This window comes from Pristiophorus japonicus, chromosome 1, assembly GCF_044704955.1.
Source record: "Pristiophorus japonicus isolate sPriJap1 chromosome 1, sPriJap1.hap1, whole genome shotgun sequence".
Classification (NCBI taxonomy): Eukaryota; Metazoa; Chordata; class Chondrichthyes; family Pristiophoridae; genus Pristiophorus; species Pristiophorus japonicus.
In genome coordinates, this window is record NC_091977.1 from 255,632,492 (window position 1) to 255,650,993 (window position 18,502).

Below are 18,502 nucleotides of genomic sequence, written 5' to 3' on the forward strand. Positions count from 1 at the left end.
AAAATTGGCACAGAGACAGGAAGCAAAGTGTAATGGTTGATGTTTTTGTGACTGGAAAGCTGTTTCCAGTGGCGTTCCACAAGCCTCAGTACAAGGTCCCTTGTTTTTTTATGGTATATATCAATGATTTAGACATGAGTGTAGGTGGTATGATTCAGAATTTTGCAGATGATACAAAAGTTGGTCATGCGGTTGATAATGAAGAAAAAAGCTGTAGACTGCAGGAAGATATAAATGGACTGGTCAGGTGGGCTAAACAATGGCAAATGGAATTCAATCTGGAGAAGTGTGAGATAATGCATTTGGGGAGGGCTAATAAGGCAAGGTAATACAATAAATGGTAGGACACTGAGAAGTGTAGCGGAACTGAGGAACCTTGGAGGGCATGTCCACAGATCCCTGAAGGTAGCAGGATAGGTAGATAAGGTGGTTAAGAAGGCATACAGACTTGCCTTTATTAGCTGAGGCATAGAATATAAGAGCAGAGAGATTATGCTAGAACTGTATAAATCTGGTCAGCACATTCCATGAAAGATGTGATTGTACTCGAGAGGGTTGAGGAGATTTACAAAGATGTTGCCTGGACTGGAGAATTTTAGCTATGAGGAAAGATTGAATAGGCTGGGCGGAGAGCTAATTGAGGTGTATATAATTATGAGGATACTAGACAGAGTGGATAGGAAGCACCTATTTCCCTTAACAGAGGGGTCAATAACCAGGGGGCATAGACTTAAAGTAACTGGTAGAAGGTTTAGAGGGGAGTTGAGGAGAACTTTTTTCACCCAGAGGGTGGTGGGGGTCTGGAATTCACTGTCAGAAAGGGTGGTAGAGGCAAATAGCCTCATTGCCTTTAAAAAGTACTTGGATGTGCAATTGAAGTGCTGTAACCTATAGGGTTATGGACCAAGAACTGGAAAATGAGATTAGGCTGGTTAGCTCTTTGTTAGCCAGCATGGACACGATGGGCCGAATGGCCTCCTTCTGTGCTGTAAATTTCTATGATTCTATGATCTCATATGGCACTCAGTCATGTTGGTTTCAACAGCAAGTGAAATATGGTCACCTTCATCATGATAACTTGCAACATTCTTACCTTACGACGACTAATTCATGTCTTTTATCTCCCATAGGGCATTCCTGCAGGAGTCAATGGACACGGCAGGCAAGGAGTCCTCAGAGCAACTGAGTCTTTCTGAGGGAACACCGGCACAAGACTCATGCAGACTAGGCACCAGCTCAGATACTCGCACTTCAGTGGGACCACGTAGACAGAGAGTTGAGTTTTCACCTGGTGATTCACATTTCAGAAGTGAGCAAGAGCAAATGGTGGTGTCAGGGACAGCAGTGGAGAGTCCGTGTTGGAGGGCACAGCCCTCTCCAAGCTCTGCTTAGCTGGACACAGATGCTGTACCCTGGGGGACGTTGATGAAGAGGAGAATCATTGAGCAGCAGCAGAGAATGTATGACCACTGACAGGCCTTCAAAGTGGAATGCACAGAATTCCGGAGAGATTGGAAAAGTCCATCTCAAGCTTGATGGGAGTGATGTCACAGGCCACTGAGCTGATGTGTTCCTCCACGGATAGAGTGGCCAGTGCCATGGACCATCATACACTGCAATCAAATGAGTCCAAGCACACCTTCAGCACTGTGCAGGCTCTGGATGCCAACATGACTGCCACCTTAAATCGGTTGACAGATACCTTAGCCTTGGACATACTGGGCAGTACTGATCTGCATCAAATTGTTCTCCCGCACAGTGGTAATAGTGTGACTCGGCCGTGAGAGGAATGATGGCAAAAGGGGTCATAGAAATGGGGACGCTACTCGAAGCCACATCTCACCTTTGGCCACCCATACTCCCCCCCCTCCGCCCCAGTCAGCTTCCTCACGTCCCCATGCCAAGTCTGCCCCTGCACAGATGCAGGTGGAGCAGTATTTTGCGGGGGCCATCATAGGCTCCAAAACCTTAAGACGTCAGCCAAGTGCATCAGAGCAGGGATGTGAGCATCCTGCCTCTACCTCTGCTGGAGCCACAGGGGATGAACCAGGCAAGAGTAGCAGGAAAAGGAAGAGTAAGGCTTTGTGGTTGCACAAGCATATGCACATGGGTGTCTGAGAAAATGTTATTTTGGTAAGTTTCTGTTCTTTATTTACTTCACATAAATGTTGTTCTTTTTCACCACTTTTCCGCCTTGTCTATTCTTGGGTGCTGGGTGGTAATTGGCCTTTTAAGTTTTTGATGATGAATTTGAGCACATGAATTGATGGGGACCAATAGGAGAATTGTTGAAGGGGTGGTTGGTTGGTTTCAGGTCTGCTTTGTGTAACATTCCAAAATTCGTGGAAACCCTCCAGTGTTTGGGCTCACTGAAAAGGAAATTCGATTTCGGCCTATTAAACAGAAAGTTTGGGATCCTAAAATGCATATGGAAGAAATCCACGAGTTTTAACCAAGTTTGGGATTTTAAAAGGCATGTTTGGGCCTGTGGGGAAAAACTACAGAGACAGAGGGATGGGATCAACCTTTACCTTTAGAATTTGGATATTATAGCTTATCAGTTTGTCTGGGGGCAGCTGTTTAACCATAGTCAGGCTCTCAGAAAACATTAGCATTTAAACAATCGACCACAGAAGAAACATTATCCACCCCACCCACAGGACCCAAATATCACATACATATTCCAACACCTTTTCAACATGCATAGAAATATCTGGCTCAGCCCAGACTTCCCAAAGCCAAAGCAGTGCTATTACAATGGACAAGAGTTCATCAGCTCATAAATAAGGAGTATCGCAATCCCAAAGTCTATCAATGCCAGATTAAAACATTTAATCAAGTTTCAGTTAGCTAGCCTGCCAAAACTTATACAAAGAAGACCACTTAAAATCAGTGGGCAGCAAAACTAAAACAAAAGAAACATTAGATTTGGCTCAAAGATTAAACAGCCTCTCAGAGTATAACTGGGGGCCTATCGTACCAAAAGAAAACTATTTTCTGACCATCACAGGAAAAACTTTTCTGACCATCAATTTAGAACAACAAGATCAAGATCGAGAGCACATGGCGAGAAAACACAGGAAGAAACATCACGACATCAGAGAAAAGAACTTCAAAAACCAATCAGTGGAACATCAATGCCAACTGACTTGGTAACAGCCATCAACCGGACCACCGCGACCGAGGAAACCAACCAGGAAAATCAACCACCAAGAAAACCGGGGTACACGCAAGTTTTCCACTCTACAATTTGTGCCTAGACTATCCAGCAGGTAAAAATTACCTAAAGAACTTAAAACCTTTATGCTAACAAAGGAAATTGGGTACTCACCAGAGATAAATCCAAACGGCGTCTAATCGCATCAGCGGACTCGCCCAACTGGTTTCAATACACAGCAGAGGTCTTCTACCATGTCTGGGGTATGGCAAGGCAAACCGGCTATAACCAAAGAACCGCGAAACCGTGAAACAGCCCTAACTGTCAAAGGAAAGGATCTGGTGAGCATGAATCCCTGGAGCCCTAGAGTTTGACCTAGTTAGAGAGTAAGTGGGAGGTGGGAGGTATTTCTGTTGTGTTTATTACCTGAAATAAAGTATTCCCCATTGTTTAGAACCTTTTTGTAAGATTTTACAGTTTTATTGGAGTGCATTTGTGTTATTTGCTTTCTTGAATAAAACCAAACCTCTGTTGTCTGCTGTACTTTATCACACCCTGAATAATAAATCCAAGCTCAAGAACCAGGGAGTGGGAGTGACTCGCAACCGCTCTGGCCAGGAACGCAAGCTGACAAACCCACCACCCCCTGCAGTTGCGTCAGTGGCATTGTGGGGTGGAGTGGGGAGCAGGAAGAGCGGCTGTTGCATTTCCTTGTGACATGGGTCCACTGGTGTAGCATAAGTGAACTTTGCATTAATAAGGGCTTCAATGTGAGCAGCTGCAGGTGCATTGCCCTCATCACCCTCCTCCTTCTCTTCTTCTTCCTCCTCCCCCTTCCAAATTGTGCAAGGCAGATCTGAACTCTTCACCTTACTCCTCCTGCAGGTCCAAGCCTCACTGATGCGCAATGTTTTGCAGAGCACCGCACACCATGATTATGCTGGAGACCCTGGCTGGTGTGTACTGAAGGACACCTCTAGTTCTGTCCAGGCACCTGAAGTGTACATTCACCATGCCGATGGTCTGTTCAATCAAACAGTTGGTGGTGATATGGCATTCATTGTAGCATTGCTGGGCTTCAGTGCTCGGGTTTGTGATGAGCCAAATTTGCAGTGGATATCCTAGCAACCACGCCTTATGTATTCTTCCATGTCCAAAGAGATGAGGGAGCTTGGACTTTCGCAGGACGAAAGCATCATATCAGCTGCCCGGGAATCTTGCGCACACCAGTATGATGCTGGCAAAAAAGGGTAATTGAATTGGGGATTCCACTCAAACCGCTTCCACTACTCACTTGTTGCCGCCCCAACCCCCGCCACAACCACCACCCCCAGTCAGCACCCAACTTGCTGCCTCGTCTTCCGATGGCTGAGTCTGCCCCTGCACATATGGAGCAGTCTTTGGAGCAGTCACGGGCTCTGAAAACCTCAGCAGACCAGCTGCACATTGATGGAGTGGAAGCTCTTGCAGTTGACGAACACTCCTGGGTCATCTGTGGGTGACCTAATTGCCACGTGTGTGCAGTCGATGGTGTGTGCTGAGGGTGCTGTGTTGCTGGTCATCTAGATCCTCATCAGAGGTCCAATCTAAGGCAGCATAAGTGACGCCCATCCTGATCTGATAGATCAGAGTTGCAAACTGCAGAAAATAACATCCAAAGAGTAGAAAGTCAACTCTCAGCAAAAGTACTGTGAACAAACCTTTCCCACTGGCAGGTATGAAAGTAGCTGTGAGTACAGAGTATTTATTGGCATATTTCCCTGAGATTCCCTGTGTATTCACTGCCGAGTTCCAGGAAGTCCAGGAAATCCGCGGACCCGACGTTAAACTTAAAAGTGTGTGTCACTGTAATTGAGAGATTATGATATAGTAATTGGCTACTTGCCTCTCTTGAGGGGGTTCTTCGCACGCAGCCTCACATGCTCGAGTTAAATGCTGAAGTCACAGGTTGGAGCCAGCTTCCCGACGCGATGGAATTTTACCCGGTTTTAACCCCCCACCTGCTCCCAAACCCAGATGCTTTTCCAGGTTAAAATTCACCCCACTATTTTTATGTTTAACTTGTGCCAATGCTTCATATTTCTCACAGGAATCAAGCACACGCTTGCAAATTATCAGAGATGAGTGCAAGGTTTTTAAAAAAGATTGTGTACAAACAGTATGGGCTGGATTTTCGGTCTGTTGCTATCTCTGTTTGTGCCCCAGAGGGGCAGTAATGGCAGCAGAAATCACTTCCGTGAGGGTGACCAGCTTCGAGCACCCCACCGGGACATTCAGTGCTGGGTTTGCGGGGGCGCAGAGCAGTACCACCCGGGAGAGGCCAGCCGGTGTGCAACGCCCCTGGTTGCGACACAGTTTCGAAATTTGGTTCGTGCGCGATCCGTAGCGCCCCGTAGCGTGTCCTAGTGGGACCACCTGGGAAAGCTGGCGGTCCGAGCTGTATCAGCTGCAATGAGGGAAGGAATGCCGACCTGAGGTAGGTATGATTGCTTTTTTTTGTGATTTACATTGATGTGGCATCAGTAACGTATTGGGAATATTTTTGATGGGTTTTTTGCCCTTTTTTTCCCCAGGGAATCCTCCCTTAGGGCGCTCCGAGGCCGGCTGTCTAGTTGGGCTTTTCAGTTGCTCTAAAAGAGGTGGGGAACTCCTCCCTTAGCACTCCACTCCACACTCAGGGCCCAGCTGCTGAATTGTTTGGCTGCAGATGCAAACCATTCCTGGCACAAAATATATCGCTCCACCTGGATCAACACTGCAAAACAGGCATGACTGAATTTCCACCCCTTTGTGTTTTCAATAACGTGATCATTGTGATTGTTGTGTAAGAGAGCCACATGATAGAAGAGAAAATATTTATTTTTTTATTTGTTCCCATGATGTGGACGATGCAGTAAAAGGTACATTTATACTTGTTCTGAGAAGGTGGTGATGGGCCTTTCCTTCAGACTCTGCAGTCCTTCTGGTGATGGTGCTCTCACAATGATGTTAGATAGACAATTCCAAGAATATTGACCCGGTGATTATTGACAGTGATGAATGTCCAAGTCAGGATGGTGTGTGACTTGGATGTGAACTTGGAACTGATGGTGTTTCCATGACAATGCTGCTCCTGGGTTTTCGTACCAAGTCCTGCTCATTCATCAAACCTGTTCTCGCTGACCTACATTGGCTCTCTGTTAAGCAACGCCTCAATTTCAAAATTCTCATCCTTGTTTTCAAATCCCTCCATGGCCTCGCCCCTTCCTATTTCTGTAATCTCCTCCAGTCCCACAACTCCCTGAGATGTCTGCACTCCTCTAATTCTGCTCTCTTGAGCATCCCTGATTATAATCGCTCAAGTATTGGTGACAGTGCCTTCTGTTGCCTAGGCCCCAAGCTCTGGAACTCCCTGCCTAAACCTTTCTGCCTCTCTGCCTCTCTTTTCTCCTTCAAGACACTCCTTAAACATACCTCTTTGATACCTACCTTAATCTCTCCTCGGTGTCACATTTTTTATCATAATATTCCTATGAAGTACCTTGGGACATTTCACTATGTTAAAGGTGCTATATAAATACAAGTTGTTGTTGTTGTCAGAGGGTAAGGAGGTACTGTTGAATTTCAGGCAGTGGAAATGAGTATATGGGAGGATTTCTAAGCTCTCAAGATTTAAAGTATTTGAGATAGTTTAGCAGTGTTAACTGCATTTTCTGTATGCCAAACTAACAACACACTATTTAAGCCATTCATCAGGAGTTAAGTTACATTGCAAAAATACAACACATTCAGCCATTTTACATCGTGTCAGCTGTGGCTCAGTGGGTAGCACATTTGCTGTCTGAATCAGAAGGTTGTGGGTTCAAGTCCCACTCCAGGGATTTGAACACAAAAGTCTAGGCTGACACTTCAATGCTGAGGTTGCCATTTTTCAGGCAAGGTGTTAAGCTGTAAGATCTTTTACATCCACCTGTCTGCCCCCTCAGGTGGATGTAAAAGATACCATGGCACTATTTCAAAGAAAAGAAGGGGAGTTCTCCATGGTGTCATGGTTAATATTTATCCCTCAGTTAACATAACAAAACAGATTATCTTGTCATTATCGCATTGCTGTTTGTGGGAGCTTGTTGTGAGCAAATTGGCTGCTGCGTTTCCCACATTACAACAGTGACTACACTCCAAAAGAACTTAATTTACTGTAAAGTTTTTGGGAATGTTGTGAAAGGCGCTATATAAATGCAAGTCTTTCTTTATATGTAAGGGAAGTCAATTGTTCTGAGAATGGCAATAAACATGAAATGGATTGAGATTTAGGCTTGTATATAAACATTTTAATTGTGATGCCTAATCTTAACAGTAACAGGTTTATCTTTATTCCAGGCCTTTAAAAGTTAAACATAAGGGAGCCGAAATTGCCCCCCTCCTTAAGGTCCATTACCGCCTCAAAGAATCGGGTTTCTGCCACGCCCCGTGTTCCCGCCCCGTCGGGCAGGCCCCGACCCCTTACCACCCGGCAGCGAACCCTTTCTGCCCCGCGGGTGAAATTGCTCGGTGGTCCCAACAGCTTTCCCTGGTGGGAAGCTGCCAGTGGCTGGGCGGCGCATCTGCCTTTAAAGGGGAGGGCGCTCCGCTGCGACCGACATTTTATTTTAATTGTCGACCGACTCTGAAGTTGGCACAACAATGACGGCCACGGGTTCGGCCGGGCCGCCAACAGGCAACCCGGAATCCCCTTTTGGATGCTAGACTGCTGCCCCAGCTGAAGCCCACCCTGGTGGCCCAGTGGGCACCACTAAAGTGGCTGCAGAGCTCGCAGTGGCCCTCCCCTTTAACTGAAGGAGAATGGTCTTATTGACTGTGTAGGGACAATGTGCCACTGCAGCAGTCAAAGAGGATATCACTGATGGATCTGATAAGCACTGTCTTGGTGCTGCGACCAGGGTAGAAACCAGATTCTCTACTCGCAGTGGGGCAGGAGGCCTTCCAGGCAGCGTGCCAGAAGGCTGTGGGAGGAGATTGCACAAGCCGTCAGTGCCACAAGTGTTGCCCCCAGGACCTAGATCCAGTGCCACAAGATGTTTAATGACCTCACCCGATGAATGCATCTTCAAATGCCATATCCCATCATCTGTACCACTAGCCTCACACACTGCTCAATGCAACACACCCATCATTCATCGACCAACAATCACGGCTCGTACCTCACAATCATAGCTTCACCTCACCCTCACACACTTACCACTTCTGCAAGACTCACACCCACATCTCACACCTTGCACACGCTGCCAACTATTCAACCACGGCAGGCATGGTTTATATTCAACCATAAAATAATCTTGAACTGCAATGACTCAGACATGCAGTTTTCAAGTAAATGGAAGTCACCACTCAAGCTGCCACGAAGATGTACCTAGCCTGGGCAGCTTGCTCACAACTCAGAATAAAAGGGTCACTTCCTCATTTACTAAATTTCTTTGAAGAAATCCCAAATCTTTTCTCAATGGAGAGGTAAATGGATCCTTAAATCAATTTTAACTCCCAAGTAGATAGGATGTGCATTACCAGCTTTTGAGATCTGGATGAATCCTGAATGTTTTTAACACTTAATAAGTACAGGCAAAAGTGTAATAGAACAATGGGCTGCCTTTAAAGAGGAGATAGTTTAGGTACAGTCGAGGTATGTTCCCACGAGGGGGAAATGTAGGGCAACTAAAGCCAGAACTCCCTGGATGACGAAACAGATAGAGAGTAAGATGAAGCAGAAAAAGGGGGCGGATGACAGTTGTCAGGTTGAGAATACAAGTGAGAGCCAGGCTAAATATAGAAAGTTCAGAGGGGAAGTGAAACAGGAAATAAGAGGGGCAAAGAGAGAATATGAGAATAGATTGGCAGCTAACATAAAAGGGAATCTGAAAGTCTTCTCTAGGCTAGTAAACGGCTAGTAAGAGGAGGGGTGGGGCTGATTAGGGATCAAAATGGAGACCTATGCATGGAGGCAGGGGGCATGGCTGAGGTACGAAATTAGTACTTTGCATCTGTCTTTACCAAGGAAGAGTATTGTGTCCAATTCTGGGCACCACTCTTCAAAAAGGATGTGAAGGCTTTAGAGAGGGTGCAGAAAAGGTTCATAAGAATGATTCCAGGGATGAGGGACTTCAGTTACGTGGATAGACTGAAGAAGTTAGGGTTGTTCTCCTTAGAGCATAGAAGGTTGAGAGGAGATTTGACAGTGGTGTTCAAAATCATGAGGGGTCCAGACAGAGTAGATAGAGATAAACTGTCCCCATTGACGGAAGTGTTGAAAACCAGAGGACACAAATTTAAGATGATTGTCAGAAAATCTAAAGGTGACACGAGGAAAAACTTTTTCACACAGCGAGTGTTTATGATCTAGAATGCACTGCCTGAAAGGGTGATGGAGGCAGATTCAATTGTGGCTTTCAAAAGAGATTTCGGAATTGGATACCTGAAGGAAAACAATTTGAAGGGCTACGAGGAAAGGGCGGGGGAGTGTGACTAGCTGAAGTGCTCTTTCAGAGAGCCGGCACGGATTTAATGGGCTGAATGGTCTTCTACTGTGCTGTATCCATTCTATGATTCTATAAGATGAGCCGGGCCCTGAGATGATTATATGCCTCCTCTCACAATGGCAGACTGTTTCACAATCTGAACATTTTTGCCTGAGACCTACAAAATAACCTAACCGTTCCCTGAAATCCCGGCCTCTCTGGGTCTGTACTGATTGTGTATGGACCCGAGAAGGCATCGCAAAAGCCGGTTTTCAGCGCACAATGCACATGGTCTACTTTTACAGGCGTAAGAGTTTTAAAACACACAAAAACATTGTAAAATAATATTTTAAAAACACATTTTATTGTTAAAAACCTTCCCCATTATGGTAAGTTAATTTTAAACCATAATTAAAAAAACTTTTTAAAAAATCAGAAAAATATATTTTTTTTATATACTATAACTTTAATTTAAATGAATAAAAATATGTTGTGCATTATTTCTATCTTTTATTATTGGTTATGTGTGTTTTGGGGGCTGTTTCTCATTCATAATAATGGGAACTCCAACTTACAGAGTTTCCATTATTATGAATGAGAATATACTTTACCTAATTGGCTGCCCAGAGCCATGTGACTCCAGCTCCAGGCCTGCGCACGTCCCGATGTGCACGCGCTGCAACACGTAGTCAGGGGAGGCCTCCTGACCGGGATCTCGCGTGGGCACAGCAGCTTCAGGTAGCTGCGCTTCTTATTTCTAGAATCCAGTCGAACGCCCGCAAGGAGAAACCGGATTTCTGGGCCATTATCTTCAAAGGATCCATAATTTGATGACCCCAAAAATTACTTTTAGCCTTCAAAGCTTTTACAACCAAGAGAGAATTCCCGATGCCCCCTGATGGAGTTGTGTATTCATTTTACTTGCAAAACCAAATGGCAAAAAACAGCAGTTAACAGAAACCTGCCATTTGCCATCTCCAGTCCAGTTAAAGCATCTTATTTACAAAGTTCAAATCGTATCATTTGAAACAGGATGGGTTTCAGCTTCAACATACTGCACACTCACCAATACCGTATATAACAACAACATGATCTCTTTCAAACCAGTGATCCCTGCCAGCAAGTGTGAATAGTATTGGGATCATCTGTGATGCTCCCCAAAATCAAATAGTCAGTTGACACTCATGGTCTAAACTCCACATGTAGAAAGCCCACTTTGTGGGGTACTGGATGGCAATCAGTTCCTGTGAAACTGTACCCTATCAGGGATCAACAGGGTAAATTTTTGCAAGCACCACATCTCTAATAGGGCCTCACCCTCAGGAAGCACATAACAGATGATCCTAGGTTTTAGTTATGCACTGGTTGCATGTGACTCGGGGCCTTTTGTAAAATTTATCCTAATCACTTCATGAGAAAATTTAGAGGGAAAAGAGGGAAAAATGGCAGGAAAATGTATATCTGATACTACTTCAATACAGACTGCTGTTCTGTCAATGTCACTGGATAAATGTGGCCTTCCCAGCATCGCACACATCCAAAGAACAAATGATACAATCCCTAGATCTCTGTTTTAATCAGCACACTGTTCTAATTAACAGATTAGCTGGGAAATTGCTCGCAGCTGCTCCTGTTCGGCCGGCATTACTTTGCCGGAGGAGCCTTGGAAACAGTTTATGCACATAATCCTAGTTTATCAACTACATTTCACCACCCACCATGTTTGTCATCTCTTCCAAAGGCTCCAGTTTAGATAGACATGACCTTCCTTTCCTGACTGCACATTGATTTCCCTTTTAAAAAGTTATGCCTTTCCACGTGTTCATACACTGCATGCCCAAGATCCCTCCCTTCGCTAAGTTTAGGGAAATAAGAAAAAAAAAATCAGATCATGTTTGGAGAAAGCTTCAATGGGAAATAATGGGTGCTTAACATTAGCCTCCAAAAGCAAAGGTAAAAAGGCTGGCTAAAATTGAGAGAAAAAGTCTGATTTTTTTTTTCTTTGTTAAGTCATTATTAAGGGTCATTACTGAAGATGTTGTATAGTATTCTGCAGCTGCAGAGCCAGAGAATATTTTATTCCAATTCAGACCTGGAGCTAGTGAGCTTAATGAAGGAGAGAGATTTCAAAGAGTCTCCACAGCAGTGAGAGAAGTGAATAGTGCAGACACCATCATGATGCATTTTGATTGGGTTCAGCGGGCACAGCAAATGGGCTCTCTTATCAAGCCACCCACTATAATAACCAGAAACCAGCAGGCTTCTTCCATGAAGTTACAGCAGATGTTCTTCAGAGATATTTTCAACCAAGGAAGCCTTTCCGTGACAGTTTAGGAGCAACATTGAGTTCCTTCCCCACTACAGATGTTTAACTATAGGCCGGTTAGTTTAACATCTGTAGTGGGGAAAATGCTTGAAACTATCATTAAGGAAGAAATAGCAGGACATCTAGATAGGAATAGTGCAATCAAGCAGAGGCAGCATGGATTCATGAAGGGGAAATCATGTTTAACTAATTTACTGGAATTCTTTGAGGATATTACGAGCATGGTGGATAGAGGTGTACCGATGGATGTGGTGTATTTGGATTTCCAAAAGGCATTCGATAAGGTGCCACACAAAAGGCTACTGCAGAAGATAAAGGTACACGGAGTCAGAGGAAATGTATTAGCATGGATTGAGAATTGGCTAACTAACAGAAAGCAGAGAGTAGGGATAAATGGGTCCTTTTCAGGTTGGCAATCGGTGGTTAGTGGTGTGCCACAGGGATCGGTGCTGGGACCACAACTGTTTACAATATACATAGATGACCTGGAAGAGGGGACAGAGTGTAGTGTAACAAAATTTGCAGATGACACAAAGATTAGTGGGAAAGCGGGTTGTGTAGAGGACACAGAGAGGCTGCAAAGAGATTTAGATAGGTTAAGCGAATGGGCTAAGGTTTGGCAGATGGAATACAATGTCGGAAAATGTGAAGTCATCCACCTTGGGGAAAAAAAACAGTAAAAGGGAATATTATTTGAATGGGGAGAAATTACAACATGCTGCGGTGCAGAGGGACCTGGGGGTCCTTGTGCATGAATCCCAAAAACGTTAGTTTGCAGGTGCAGCAGGTAATCAGGAAGGCGAATGGAATGTTGACCTTCATTGCGAGAGGGAGGTCCTGCTGCAACTATACAGGTTATTAGTGAGGCCGCACCTGGAGTACTGCGTGCAGTTTTGGTCACCTTACTTAAGGAAGGATATACTAGCTTTGGAAGGGGTACAGAGACGATTCACTAGGCTGATTCCATAGATGAGGGGGTTACCTTATGATGATAGATTGAGTACTCTGGGTCTTTACTCATTGGAGTTCAGAAGGATGAGGGGTGATCTTGTAGAAACATTTAAAATAATAAAAGGGATAGACAAGATAGAGGCAGAGAGGTTGTTTCCACTGGTCGGGGAGACTAGAACTAGGGGGCACAGCCTCAAAATACGGGGGAGCCAATTTAAAACCGAGTTGAGAAGGAATTTCTTCTCCCAGAGAGTTGTGAATCTGTGGAATTCTCTGCCCAAGGAAGCAGTTGAGGCTAGCTCATTGAATGTATTCAAGTCACAGATAGATAGATTTTTAACCAATAAGGGAATTAAGGGTCACGGGGAGCGGGCGGGTAAGTGGAGCTGAGTCCACGGCCAGATCAGCCATGATCTTGTTGAATGGCGGAGCAGGCTCGAGGGGCTAGATGGCCTACTCCTGTTCATAATTCTTATGTTCTTATGTTCTTCCCTTGGTCCTCATGGTGACGTCCTACTACCGAGTGCTCTCCTACACGGTATTATCTGAGTGATAGGTATTGCCATAGTTTCGCAGACAATCCCCAGAGATACCTGGAAAAATAACTTAAATGTATCATTAGTTGCATACATTAAGTAAAACTAAATTTGAAGCATCTCATTTATTTTGATATACTGGTCACTAAAGAAAAAACTGATGCTGAAACGATCACATTGTAAATAATAGATTTTTGAGATTTATACATTTAATCTGTACATAATTCACCAATCTTGTGCTCCCAAAAGAGGATGTGGGTTAGCGAACTGGTACTACAGTATTGTCAGCCTATTTTGAAGTGAGGCTCCTTTGGAATTAGTGCATGGAATTAGTGAATTTAAGAAAGAAAGAAATACTTGCATTTATATAGTGTCTTTCATGACTGGACGTCTCAAAGCGCTTTACAGCCAATGAAGTACTTTTGGAGTGTAGTTACTGTTGTAATGTGCGAAACACAGCAGCCAACTTGTGGACAGCAAGCTCCCACAAAAAGCAATGTGATAATGACCAGATAATCTGTTTTTTTGTTTATGTTGATTGAGGGAGAAATGTTGGCCAGGACACTGGGGATAACTCCCCTGCTCTTCTCAAAATAGTGCCTTGCAATCTTTTACATCCACCTGAGAGAGCAGTCTCATCCAAAAGATGGCACCCCTGACTGTGCAACGCTCCCTCAGCATTGCACTGGAGTGTCAGCCTGGATTTATGTGCTCAAGTTCCTGGAGTGGGACTATGAACCCACAAACTTCTGACTCAAAGGTGAGAGAGCTACCTGCTGAACCACAGCCCACAGCTGGCATATACCTGAGGAAAAGAGTGTTTGAAGACCAGGCCCTCAAAACTGTCATCAAGCTCATGGTCTACAGGGCTGTAGTAATACCAGCCCTCCTGTATGGCTCAGAAACATGGACCATGTGCAGCAGACACCTCTTCAAGGAAAAATATTGTCCCCATTTCTCCTCCAGATCTGCTGCCAATTATTTTAAATCTATGACCGTGGTTACCGACCCAGTTCTCCCTAATTGTTCTACCAAAACCACGCCTAATTTTGAATACCTCTACCCCTAACCTTCTGTGCTCTAAGGAGAACAATCCCAGCTTCTCCAATCGCTCCACATAACTGAAGTTCCTCATCCCTAGTATAATCCTGGTAAACCACCTCTATACCTTCTCCAAGGCCTTGACATTATTTCTACAGTGTGGTGCCCAGTATTGAACACAATACTCAAGCTGAGGCCTAACCAGCAATTTGTAAAGGTTTAGCATGACTTCCTTGTTTTTGTATTCAATGTCCCTATCTCATAAGCTTTCTTAAATGCCTTATCAATTTGCCCTGCTACCTTAAAAGGTTTACAGTTCTAAATTAAACCCAACAATGTCCCCCTACTGCACAATATTTAGAACACTGAAAATAAGATAATGAGCCATTATGCACATATTTTTACGTCTGTAAGTTAACTATCCAGAAAAGTTTTCTGTAATTTTTGCTTGTACAACAGTTTTTGGCTGTGCCATCCGTGCTGATGGATTACCATATCTAGCATCATATAGTTGAAGGGAATGCTCTAGGCTATACTTTCAAATTAAGATAAAAACAAAATTTACTAGTAATTCAAAGGAGACAGCCAAATGCACCACATGTTTTGTTCCATATTTCATTGCATCAAAAACACTCCCGAAGGTAAACTTTGTGTAGATAATGGCTACCTCAACTAAATATGCTTGCTTCAACTGTTTCCAGTGGTAGAGGGTCGATAACCAGAGGACACAGATTTAACGTACTTGGCAAAAGAACCAGAGGTGACATGAGGAAAAAATGTTTTACACAGGCAGTTGTTATGATCTAGAATGCAGTGCCTGAAAGGGTGCTGGAAGCAGAATCAAAAGCATCCTTCAAAAGGGAATTGGATTAATACTTGAAGGGAAAAATTTGCAGGGCTATGAGGACAGAGTAGGGCACTGGGACTAATTGGATAGCTCTACCAAAAAGCTGGTACAGACATGATGGACCGAATGGCCTACTTCTGTGCTGTATCATTCCATGGTTCTATGAAATGTCTCAAAATGGCTGTCTGCAACTGCTTCTCTCCCACCCAGAGACATGGAAGTGATTGTATTGCACAAAAGTAGCATACCTTTGAAAATGGTTTGGGGTGGAATGTAGAATGTTGCGGTGCAGGGGGTGTCGCAGTTGTGTGGGGCGGGGTGCTCTTTACCTTTCCGCCATTATTCATTGTTCATAGGTTTATATGTAATCTTCAGGGCTGCTGACTGAGGGAAGTGTAGCTCTTTGTCGGCTAGCGCAGACACGATGGGCCGAAATGGCCTACTTTTGCGCTGTAAATTTCTATGGGCTAGAGCCTCCACTTTTCTGGTTATTGCCCAAATTTCCGGCGTGGGCGGTAAAAAAGGATTTTCAGATCGCCAGCTTCTCGCCCATTCTCAAACCACCAAGTCTCCACTTTTGAAAATGGGCGTTACCGCGAGCGATATAAAATGGGCGGTAGCGTTAAATGTTTTTGACCTTCAGCCATAACGTGTGGCCATCCTTAGCAACGGCATGGCAATGCTCGATTCCTGCGATTCTGGAGGTCAAGGGTCACCATGACATGCGCAGAAGAGGAGACAAAGAGAGAGGGAGCTCAGAGGGACTGAAGGCGTGGCTGGGTGTGGTGTGGCTGCTTTGGGAGGAAGGAGGGAGACTTTAGGGCTTCACAGCAAGTAGCCAAACAGAAAGTAGTTGTTACCAGCCACATATTTGACTGAATTTGGCCTATAATAGAGAGAGAGGAGGAGGCATCATAGCATGCTGTGGAGACTGATGCTAGAAACAGCAGTGAGGTGGGAGAGGAGCACATTGGAGGCCGCAAAAGAACCAGGAGGTTCTCGGACGAGGCAACTGCCTCCCTCCTGCAGGAGGTCGAGTTACGCTGGGGTGATTTGACATAGGGAGGGCGTGGGAAGCCCACCCCAAAGACATACCAGAGGATATGGACTAGAGGTGGTCTCGCGGCGGCCAACGAGGTGCATGAGGGCAACAAATGCCGCAAGAGATAGAGCAACCTTGTGGGATCCGTAAGAGTAAGTATTACATTGATTTACATGTACTTATGTATTTCTATAATTTGATTTGTAACAGTCATGGGTGACTATCAGCAGATGTGAGGTCTTGCACTTTTACCGGGAATGTTTTACTCAAAGCCTGGTGTCACAGGTAAAGAATGATAATAATCATAATAATCATGATTACCTCTGTCGGTTATGTGTTGTATCAGTCTCTGTAACAGTACCTAGCAATGATATCACGCAATGATCTCATGCCATATCGTCCTGTCACCTTTTACAGAAGAAGCTATCGACGATGAGGTCCGTGCAGAGGCGAACGGGTGGGGGGGGCCACCAGTCCCCAGCGACATCACTGAGATGGAGGAGCGAATGCTCATACTCGTGGGGAAGCACCCCCAGACAGCCACGGACGCATCTGCAGATCCCGAAGTGATGCCACGTGAGTAAAGCTTACACCATTGCGTTATGTAAAGTCAATAGATGCCACACCCACTCATATCCAAATAATCATATATGATAGATGATTTCTAAAAGTGTCATAGAAATAATGCTGGCCGAATGAAAATCATTGCAATGCAAATGTGTTGATGGTCATGAAATGTGATGTCTGTGATGATCTTGATAGTAGTGGTGCTTTTATCGTGCATATGCTGTGTGTAGCGCTGGACTCACCTTGTCACCCTAGCACCCACTTCTCCTCTAATAACCTCAATTGTATCTTGCAGCTCAGCCAGCAGCGCAGCCCCAGACAAAACCACAGAGGCCAGAAGGTGGAGCGCGGGGCAGGAGTCGGCGGACGATCCTACTACATCTGGTGCTGAGGAGCTCCGATTCTCACCCGTCAATCCGCTGAGTCTGTTCTAGACGGATGGGAGCGCGGACTTAGAAGAACCTGCTTCACCATGCTCCAGAGGTCATTCCATCCCAAGGCCATCTAGTGGTCCTCCGGTCATTCCCAACTCCACTCTGGAGGTACCAGCCCCAAGCACCTCTCCACAGGGCACCCCATTTGTCCCCAGTACGGCGCCGACCCCGCGGAGGCCTCGTGGACGTGGCAGGTCTGTTCCACGAGCACGACAAGACAGCGGAGAGATGGTACAGTTGTCCAGGAGGACTGTAGACATTGGTGACCAGCTCATTGAAGCATTGGGGGGCATATCCCGACAGTTGCCCACCATGACCAAGTACATTCCATGCATGGCGGAGTCCCTGGATGCGATAGCCATAAACACTGCTGCCACAGGCCTCCCAGTGATCCCCGAGTGCGGCACTCCATCTCTAGGTTCCGCACCACCACTGCGAACGGCAGTTGAGAGCAAGGACCAAGATCCTGCTGAAGGAATGTTGCCCCCTCAGCAGCCCCCGCTCTCGTAGCCGTGCAACGACTGCATCTGCCTTCATCCCCCCCAATGAGGCACTACCTGAGCAGCTCCTCGGCCAGGCACCGCGGAGCGAGGAAGGGAAGGGGTAGAAGTGGGGAGAAGAAGGAGAGGGGGAAGGAAAGTGAGGTGCATGTGCACAGGTGATGGCTTTGTTATATCTCCATCTGGCTGTATGCAATTTGTTGCAATGTATGCGGGCTGAGGACCACGCTCCTGCTCTGCCTTTGTATTCTGTGTTGCTGGACATGTTGAACATGTGATTTATGTCAATGGTGGAAAAAGTGAGGTGTGGGCAGGGGTTGGGTGTTATTGGCTGTGATATTTATGATTTCAGACCAATGTTGATAATAAATTTTTGTTATTGAACATAACCTTGTTGCGCATTGTCTCAGATAGCTGGACCATTACACACTGGTGATTCCTTATCATGAAAGGGTTAAATACAACTTAACATCAATCAACGTAAACTTTAACTGGCACAAGGTGATCGGCACCATTGATGTCTGAGCTGCACACACACAGCAGTTTCTCAGCTTTCAGTCACATCAGCGCTCTTTCAGGCAAATCTTTCCGATTCCAGCTCCTCACATAAGAT

The 18,502-nt window shown here is 45.3% G+C and overlaps 1 long non-coding RNA gene across 1 annotated transcript; it reads left to right on the forward strand.

Moving 5' to 3' along the window:
• Positions 1-5,552: 5,552 nt before the first annotated feature.
• Positions 5,553-18,187, forward strand: LOC139246183 (uncharacterized). Its single transcript, XR_011590316.1, has 3 exons — positions 5,553-5,633; positions 16,806-16,964; positions 17,251-18,187. It is a non-coding gene; the product is annotated as an uncharacterized lncRNA (long non-coding RNA).
• Positions 18,188-18,502: the final 315 nt, after the last annotated feature.